General features: G+C 37.7%; 1 pseudogene; it reads right to left on the bottom strand.

The window, feature by feature from the left end:
* Window positions 1-2408: 2408 nt before the first annotated feature.
* On the bottom strand, window positions 2409-8693 carry LOC136283235 (signal peptide, CUB and EGF-like domain-containing protein 2; annotated as a pseudogene).
* Window positions 8694-9096: the final 403 nt, after the last annotated feature.

Below are 9096 nucleotides of genomic sequence, written 5' to 3'. Positions count from 1 at the left end.
CTGTTCATTAGCAGATACGCGGCCCGCGAAGAAAGCCAAGATAAAGAAACAAAAATTTGGCCACGGCATTTTTCCTGTAGGAATAAAGAATTAATCCATACTTAGCGTGCGTATATGACGTTGTGGATACACGTGGAAAGTTTGGAGACCACAAGGCACAGCCGAGAGCAACTCTAGGTTATTGATAAACTACTTTTTTCAGTCTTCCTTTTTTTGTATATTGGTGACATTTTTAACTGTTCGAGTGGTTCTTGTCCAGAGATCTTGAGTCTTGAGATTTGAGTATTAGTTGTAAAATAACATCTGGTTTTCCAGCTATTCCTCTTCAATTTTATATCAAAACTAATAAAAAGAAAGGTCTCTTACCTTTAAAGAGTAAATTAAAGCACAGATATTTGAGTTTCTTTGGCGTGGACCACCATTCAGAAAGTTTGTACTTTGTTTCAATTAAAAAATTAGTAAGAACAAAAACGAATACACAATTGAATTCAGTCCCCTACCTTACTGAAAGTCTCGTCTGACAGCTTGAGCCATCGTTTTTTGGTAATCTGTAATGAATGCAAAATAGCCTCACATTCATAATATTTTGATTATGAATTGTAAATAATATCACCTGGTGAATGACAATTTGCCTCTAAATTGTTTGTGATCGCTGTAAATTAAAGATAATACCAGATCACCATTACTTTTTAACAGGTTGTAAAAGTTCATTATAGCCCCCTATCAAATCGGAAAACCCATGTGCCGGTCTTAAGTATTCTGCATCTACAATATGAGTTCGAGTTCCGCTTTTCCAAGCATCCCTTAATAAATGTCATTTAATGATAACCCCTATTAGCATCTTCATCAGTGACGAGGGATTTCAATACCTGCCCCTTAAGTGTCCCGGGCAACGTTTAGTTGGCGCCAAGATTTTTCCTAAAGGCTTTTATGTAAATTCTTCTATATTGGTCGTATAAATCATACACCGACTGACTTGAGTAATAACAAAAGAAAAAAATTCACCGTTCCCAACATGGTCACACTGATCGACAAAAGACAACTGGGGCGAAAAAGGTTTCGACAAAAGAAAAGTTGAAGTTAAACGGACAGCCAACTTCGTATATACAGGGACTACAGGGGTCGTCTTTGACCTTGTTTCCAGTTTAAGTATAGCTAAGAACACAATTTCAGTTTAGTGTCAATAAGCAGGAGTAAATTTTTCAAAGACAACATGATTGCAGAAGCCCGTAAGGCGAGTGCAATTTATAGGTTTTGTAAAATTTGCAAGTACTTATTTTCACCAAATTGAACGAGAAGTGTTGCTATTACTTGGTAATAATTCACTTGGAAAAGCCACCACAGAAAATCAAGCAGACGAAATTTCCACAGTGCGTGTACTGCAGCTGTTTATAATTCACTCTCATTTCACAACGTTACTCTCGTTTTACATCAAAAAATGGACTCGTTTTCAGCAAATCAGAAGTGTGTAATTTTTTCGTGTATATTATTACTCACTTGGCCGAACGACTTGATCTTATGATGTACTAGCGGGTCTTTCTTCGTTTAAGACGGCATAAAAGAACGGACGCGGAAAATGTCTCAACATGACACCGTTTGGTTAACTCATCTCTTTATTATGTTTTTCAGTTCCGAAGCAAAGCGATCAATTGAATACGATTTGGCAATATTTCATTGTAAAGGGATGGCCTTATGAAACAGAAAAATACAAGTCAAAGGTGTTCATATTTTGAAATGTATTTTTATTGGGAGTCAAATTTCTCTATTCTTATTAACCCTGCCTCACTAAAAACACACTCTGTGCGTGCACTTTCCGAATAAATATTCCTGAATAAGATTTAAAATGAAACTTTTAATTATGCTTTTTAAAGGTTAAAACCGATTAAAGCTAATAAATAATGAAGTACTGATCGATTTTTAGGGGGTTAGTGGTCAGTTCTTTCGATTATGTAAATTTTGAGAGAAGTTTTAATCGAATTAACTTCATTCCGCAAATTACAGTTCGTTTCCAACTCTGTAGAAAAAAAAATTGCAACACTTGTGTCAGGTTTGTTTGACTCCCGCCACTCTATTTTAAAATAACGTAATAATTTTTTCACTCGTGAAATTTTGTAAAGCTAAAAAGGTAATGAAGCAATGGTGAGTGATCAGCTCTCACAATTTTCTACGGTATAAGTTACCGAAGATCAAAAATTGCAAGACCCAAATATGGACACTGACAAGGAGACAAGCAAAGAAATTTGATAAAGTTTTTTCGAAGTTTTTGAGACATTTTAATCGAATTAACTTCATTCCGCCAATCACAGCTCGTTTCCAACTCTCAGGTGGACAAAGCACACTTGTTTCTCTTTATTCCAAAATTGTGCTTCTCTGCAACAATTGTGTCAGGTTTGTTTGACTCCCGCCAGTCTGAGCCATTTTAAAATCACGTTATGTAAGATATTACTAACTGGAAGTAACCCCTAGTCGCCGTAAACTTACAGCGGTTCTACATTTCATTGGTTGAACTAAATACAACTGAAAGGAGGGTTAAAGTAACAAATCAAAATGATTCGATTCAAGATCTTGCGAGGTTCCAAGACCAAGAACAAAGGGAGAACCTCTTTTTCAGTGTGAAATACTTACCATTAAATACTACATTAACATGATCTGTGCGGCTTTGATACTGGCTTTCGCATGAGAAGGGAAACTATTGCACTATATTGCCACCTATTTTGACCTCTGGAGCCCTATATAAAATCTAATGAGAGTTTTTATACATATTAAGTTAAAGGTAGGTTGTCACATGATGTGACTACTGGTATTTAAAGCAAGAGACTTCTTATTGCCGCGGTACACCACTATAACGATTGGAAGACATGATTCTAAAATTTCCTGTCTCGCACATAAAATTGTCTCAATGCTGGCACAAAGCAAATACTATACAACGTCAAAGCTGTTATAACCTACTTTTAAGGTGACTACGCGCAAAAACCTGACTTGAAGGGGTAAGATAGTTTCAACAACCATTAATCCTTTTTGCCCTTAATTCTACTTCTGTTAGTGAGGACAAATGATATCTCATTTAAGGTCATCAAAGTCACTGTGACCCTAACTAACAGATCTCTTATCAACTAATCTGACTTAGGCGTATCGACCAATGAACTCTTCTACGCTGCAGCTCTTATGGTACATAGTCTCTGAACAGTTACCTGTCTTATTTCTGACAACCTTTTCGTAATGACAAACACAAAAACTCTTATAATTTATAACCTTGTTACGATCACTGCTGAAGTGGATGGCATACTGTATTGAAAGGAATTTTGTGTGCGTCGCAATCAGTGCTAATATGGCACTGTGCGTGCTGTTGCAATGGATTACTCTTAGAAAATGCAATGTAAGACTCGCAGTTTTGAAAAACCAAATCTCACTTGTGTTGATCAGTCTACCTTGGCTGTTTTAATAACATGATTTTTGCAACCTCGATACTGGTTTTTAATTAGGGAAAGCTATTGCGCTATTTTGGAACCTGTTTTGGAAGCTTACTCAAAAATGACCACAATCTTTAATCCTGAACAAAATCTACCAGGAGTTTTTAAAGTTAAGGATTTTTCAAAGTAGACGTTAAGTGTTCTTAAGAGCCTTCAACAGAAATTTCAACAAAACAAGAAGCACTTTCATATGATATGATTGCTAGCATCTAAGGCAAAAGACTTTCATTTTGTCGTGGTAATCCAATATAACAAGTGAAGGATACGTACAGCATTTTTTGCCACGCGTATAAAATTGTTTCATAATACTTTTCTACTGTTCCTACAAACAGCGTGTGCCTATCTATGCTAACACAAAGCAAGTTCTCTAAAAGAGAACCACACAATATCAAAAGCTGTTAAACCTTACTCTCAGAAGGTGACTATCTGTAAAAACCTGAAAAACGCTTATCCTTTGTGCCCTAACTCTCCCTTCAGTTGTTTTCGTTAAAATAGTGAGGACAAATGATATCTCCTTTAAGGTCATCAAAGTTGATGTGAGCCCAGTTGGCAGATTTGTTATCAACCAGTCTGACTTGGGCGTATTGACCGGTGAATTCTGTTACGTTCCATCTCTTACGGAACATTGTCTCGTTACAGTTGCCTGTTTCTGTTCTGACAACCTGCATGTAACAACAAAAATATCAAACAGTTTTAAACCTTTGTTTCAATCAGTGCTGACGTAGCTATCATGACTGTATCTTACTTCAATTCAAAGAAAGAGCAACCTCCTACTATTGAAATCAAGATATTACGGCATTGAACGTGCTGATTGCGATGCTCTGCATTGTCGTTTCAGTGTTGTGTATGCCAAAGACAAATAAAGTGTACCAGACGCGAGGTTGTTTCACTCGTAGAACCTCTCTTAAAGAAAATCAAAATAAGCTATTAATAAGGCAAAAATATATTTGAAAAGTAAAACTCAAACGTTTTCGACACTAGATCATTTTGTTTTTTAATATATTTTTTTCCTTGTAAATAGCTCATTGTAAACCATACGAATCTCATGGATATCACGAAGCTCAAAATAGTTTCGCAATTTTGAAAGACCAAATCTCTGATACTTTGACAACTCTACCCAGGCTGCTTCATAAGAATCAAAGGACACATAATGATCAAAGTGAATAATCTCACCTGGTTATCGACAATAAGCTCCGCACGAATATCACTTATGGTACATCCTCCACCGATGAGAAACGAGATATTTCTGCCAACGATACGAAAACAAGGAGACATGAGAGTTCCTAGGGGTGCGTCGGAATCATTTGAGTACTGCCATCCTGCTGGATCGTTTTCGCTGGGTCTTTTCTCAGCCCCCCCTATCCACCAGTCCCCTTGCTGCTGTGCGCTTTCTCTTTAGCGTGCTGTTGGATTGTCACCAAATGTTGGCTGGTAAATGAAAGCTGTGCCTGTCATTTCCCATCCACCAATTCCATCTTCAAAGTCAAGACTGCAAGCTGGTGAGAAAGAAAAAAGAGGAAATGTTTATCCCGCGGAATACTCTATGACTATCATTCGATGTCGTAAATTCCATTTCATAGTTCTGTATCTACCTTTATTGCAGTATGCGCCAGTGAACCCTGAAGGACATTTACAACGAAATCCTTTATCGGTGTATCCAGCTTGACAAGTGCCATTGTTGTAACAGGAACTGCTGCTGCAGAGATTCTGTTAGAAACAAAATAAATTCCGTCTTATAAATAGTTTTGAGTAGCTCACATATTCGTCCATTGCTTTATCTTAAAGCTACTATTAAAGTGCGTTATATATAGACCATTTTACTTGCAAGCAATCGATCCTCTAATATGCAACTAACTGATCGTTAATAGATAGACAGTTGAATCGCCTGAAAGATCAGTGATTGACTATTCCGAAGAAATGACCATATAAACTTTCTTAACATCTTGTCTACGCTCTCGTTACGTCACTACTAAAAGGATCGCCTAAAAGAATATTTTTGGCCATATGAAATCAGTTCGAAGTACCTCAATGGCAACGTAGATATGACCCTCTTTACTTTGTAGGGCAGACGAGCTTTTATTTCTTCCCGTAGCATTGTTTAACTCACAAATGAAGTTTCCTCCTTGAGTAGCAGGTCGAACATTTATGGACACACAATTAGGCTCCATATAACAAATTACTTTACAGCTGCCCTCATGAGGCACCTCCATACTTCTGATTACGTTTCCCTGCATGAATTTGTCTTGTACTGGTTGATTCCACACAATGTGGCGGCATCCATCATCTGTTTCAGCAAATATCAAATCAGTATGAAAAAAGGGGTTCATATCATTGTTGACCTTTTGGTTTTGGATCACATGTGCAGCAAAAGGAGTGAAGCACGTGGGGCAAAAATTTTTACTAGTAATTTTTTAATTATGATTTTGTATAATATTAATGCTTCTTGATTTATTTATTTATTTCAGCTTGCTAAGCTTTGTAAAATACTGGCTGTTGTATATTATTATCAGTTTTTCTGAAGTTATGTAAAGAGGTAATTCGAGTTTCATGAACTGAGGATTTTATATTCAGAAACTACTGTTTACTTTACTTGTATCCAATATTGAAGCAATTATTAACCAAGGCAGTTTACAGAGTTGAGCTCATGCTATCCTTTCAATTATCAAATTTCGAAGGTTAAAAATACCTTCTTTAAAGAAACAGGGTACAAAGAGGAAAAATTTCAGATGGAATCTAGACATCCTGACATCTAAAATCGCTTTAAACCGAGACCTCCGTAATATTTCTTTTACTGAAAACTTCTCCACACGTACCTTCTGGTTTGGGCATCAACACAGTATCATTGTTGCCCGTTAAGGCAGAGAGAAATCTTCTGGTTGCTAAGAAAGGTTCTTTCTGTTTTTATTTTGATTGTTCTTCCAACTTGACGATTATCCTACTTGGAGAGTTACTAGATGTAATATCTTTCAGTAAGCATACAATCTCTTAGCATATTCCCATTTCATCCTAAAGATACTTAATTTACCTGAACACACACCACCATCTACAGCTGATCCTTCCTTGCAACTACAACCATAAGAACCATTAGTGTTTACACAGGTCGCATTCACACCACAAATGATGCTGGAGTTTGCGCACTCGTCAATATCTAAAGAAAAAGGTTTATTAAGTTAATACGTGAGCTAAGGGAAAGCAATTTAAAAGCTGGATAAAGGATAAATTACTATTGGTAATTACTTAGACTACAAGTTAATTTAATTCTGACGAGAAATATGGACGGCTCTATAAATATTAGTTGTTATCATATCGCTGCCAGAACCCGTGGTCATTTTTAAGCGAATCCTGTCTTCTGATTGACTACCTAAGCGGGTAAAATAGGCCATCACGCCCACTCGGGATTGCACGGTTTAATCCCCCGCAAGAAAGAAAATTGCTTGGGGCGAACTTACAAGAGAGTTCGTAAGTTATGGACAGTGTCAGCAACGGAGTCGCAAAAAGCGGTAGAAGGCAGTCAAAGTAACGAAAACTCTCGTGGGTTTATTGGGCTGCAAAAACAGTTGGCTCTCTATCCCGTCTCTTCAAATTAACAAGTATTTTTTTTTATTCTTAATGAAGCAAAATCTTTTTGCCACGTGATAAATGCTTTATTGGCCAAGCTTATTAGGTCAAGATGGCTGGATATTGGCCGAGGTCTTTTTTCAGCGTTTTTATGGACCGAGTCGAAACAAGTATAAGAGCTGCTGGTGTTGATGCAGTTGGCATTTGCGCCACAAAGGTGGCTGCCTTTCCTGCTTTTAGCGATATCTGAGAGAAGATTTAAAAACACAGGTAAGTCTGAGCATCAGACCCCGTTCATTAATGATATCCACTCCCTCGGACAATACAAGTCGAAAGTCTTAAGAAGAGTGTCTTGTCCATTTAGGCGAGTAAAGGTCTTTGGGTGAGAGTAGTATTGGAAGGAGCCTAGCAGCCAATGCTCAACAGATACCTTACCAACCACATACATTGAAAAGAAAAGGGAAATATAAATTTTTGGTGAGAGGTAGTGCAGCTTAACTGCCAAGATGAAAGGTCAAAACATAGGAAACTAAGGAATGACCACTTTGCGTTCCTCCATAACATAGACAGTAAAGGGACGAAGGGAACTTAAAATAGAGAACAAGTTGACATTCTCCACAGAGCAGAGGAAGCAACGAAGACAAATGAAATGAAATATGGAATAACGTGGTAACTCTGACCAGGAAGGATAACTAACTCAATCTTTGGAAGAAAAGCTTTCAGGAAATTCAAAATGGGGAAGCAACGAAAAGTCGGATCCGACTGATAAAATGCGAATTCCTAATCCTAAGCTGAGGTAAAGAACGAATCGGCTGGAAGAATGGGGCATTAATGATATCCAACTCCCTCGGACATCACAAGACTCAAGTCCCAAGAAAAGTGTCTTATCAAATTAGGTGAGCAAAGGTTTTTGTGAGAGTAGTATTGGAAAGAGCCTCACAGCCGATGCTCGACAGATATTCTTACCAACCACAAATAAATTTTTGATCGGCGTGCTTAACGGCTAAGATGAAAGGTCACAACATAGGAAATTAGAGAATGGCCACATTGCGTTTCTATATAACCCAGACAATAAATAAACGAAGGGAAGTTAAAAGAGAGACAAGGTTGAAATTGTCCGAAGAGCAGAGAAAGCGACGAGGAAAAATGAAATGAAATAATGACGAATTTGGTATCTCTGACCACGATAGATACTCAGCTCAATCTTTGGAAGAAAAGCTTTCAGGAAATACAAAATGGGGAAGTAACCAAGAAAAGTTTCAGATTCGACTGACAAAATGCCAGTTCCTAACCGTAAGCAGAGGTTAAAACGAAGTAAGTTCATCATACCTGTACATACATGTCCAGTTCCACTGTATCCCTCCTTACATGTGCATTTATACGAGCCATAGGTGTTTGAACAGTGTGCATTCACGTCACAGCGCAAGATATCACTCTTACATTCATCGATGTCTGGGAGATAAATGGTAAATAATGAAAGAATAGATGAAATAGAAAGTAACAGAAAAAAACTAATAAAAAAATCTTTGACAGGTATAGGTTGAGATAAAATGAAATAGGCTAACCTCCAGTCCCCAAGTTCATATCGCAAAACATCAACTCTGTCTTTCCATTACCAGCTGGATTCAGCCAGTACTTGTTGCTAGTGGAATCTTTTCCCTCACTTGCCTTTATTTCTTGGCAAGACATTGCTGGTAATTCCAGAATGGAACCCAGAGGTGCTGCAATACATAAAAGATTGCAAAATTAATTCGTGGGATAACTAATTTGCAAAAATTTTAAGTTTTGAGCTCGGTAGAAATAGAGAAAGATGTTTTTCGTATTGTCAGGAGCGTGGGACAAATTAAAAAGTTTTGAGTTCCCATGAGGAATCGCACCTCAGACCTTCGGTTTCCGCGCTCCGATGTACCACTGAGCCTCAGAGACTCTAAGGTGGGCGAGGCCCATTACGAGATTCATACATGACGCGCGGCAGAAATTTTTTTTGGGATCACCTTCTGAAGGAGCTTAGAAACCAGGCTCAACTCAGTAGCCAAGCCTACTGAATTTGTGCCCAAGCCTTTTCTTG

Source organism: Pocillopora verrucosa, chromosome 9 (genome assembly GCF_036669915.1).
Source record: "Pocillopora verrucosa isolate sample1 chromosome 9, ASM3666991v2, whole genome shotgun sequence".
NCBI classification, from domain to species: domain Eukaryota; kingdom Metazoa; phylum Cnidaria; class Anthozoa; order Scleractinia; family Pocilloporidae; genus Pocillopora; species Pocillopora verrucosa.
The sequence above is the reverse complement of the archived record's forward strand: the minus strand, read 5'-3'. Positions and strand labels throughout refer to the sequence as shown.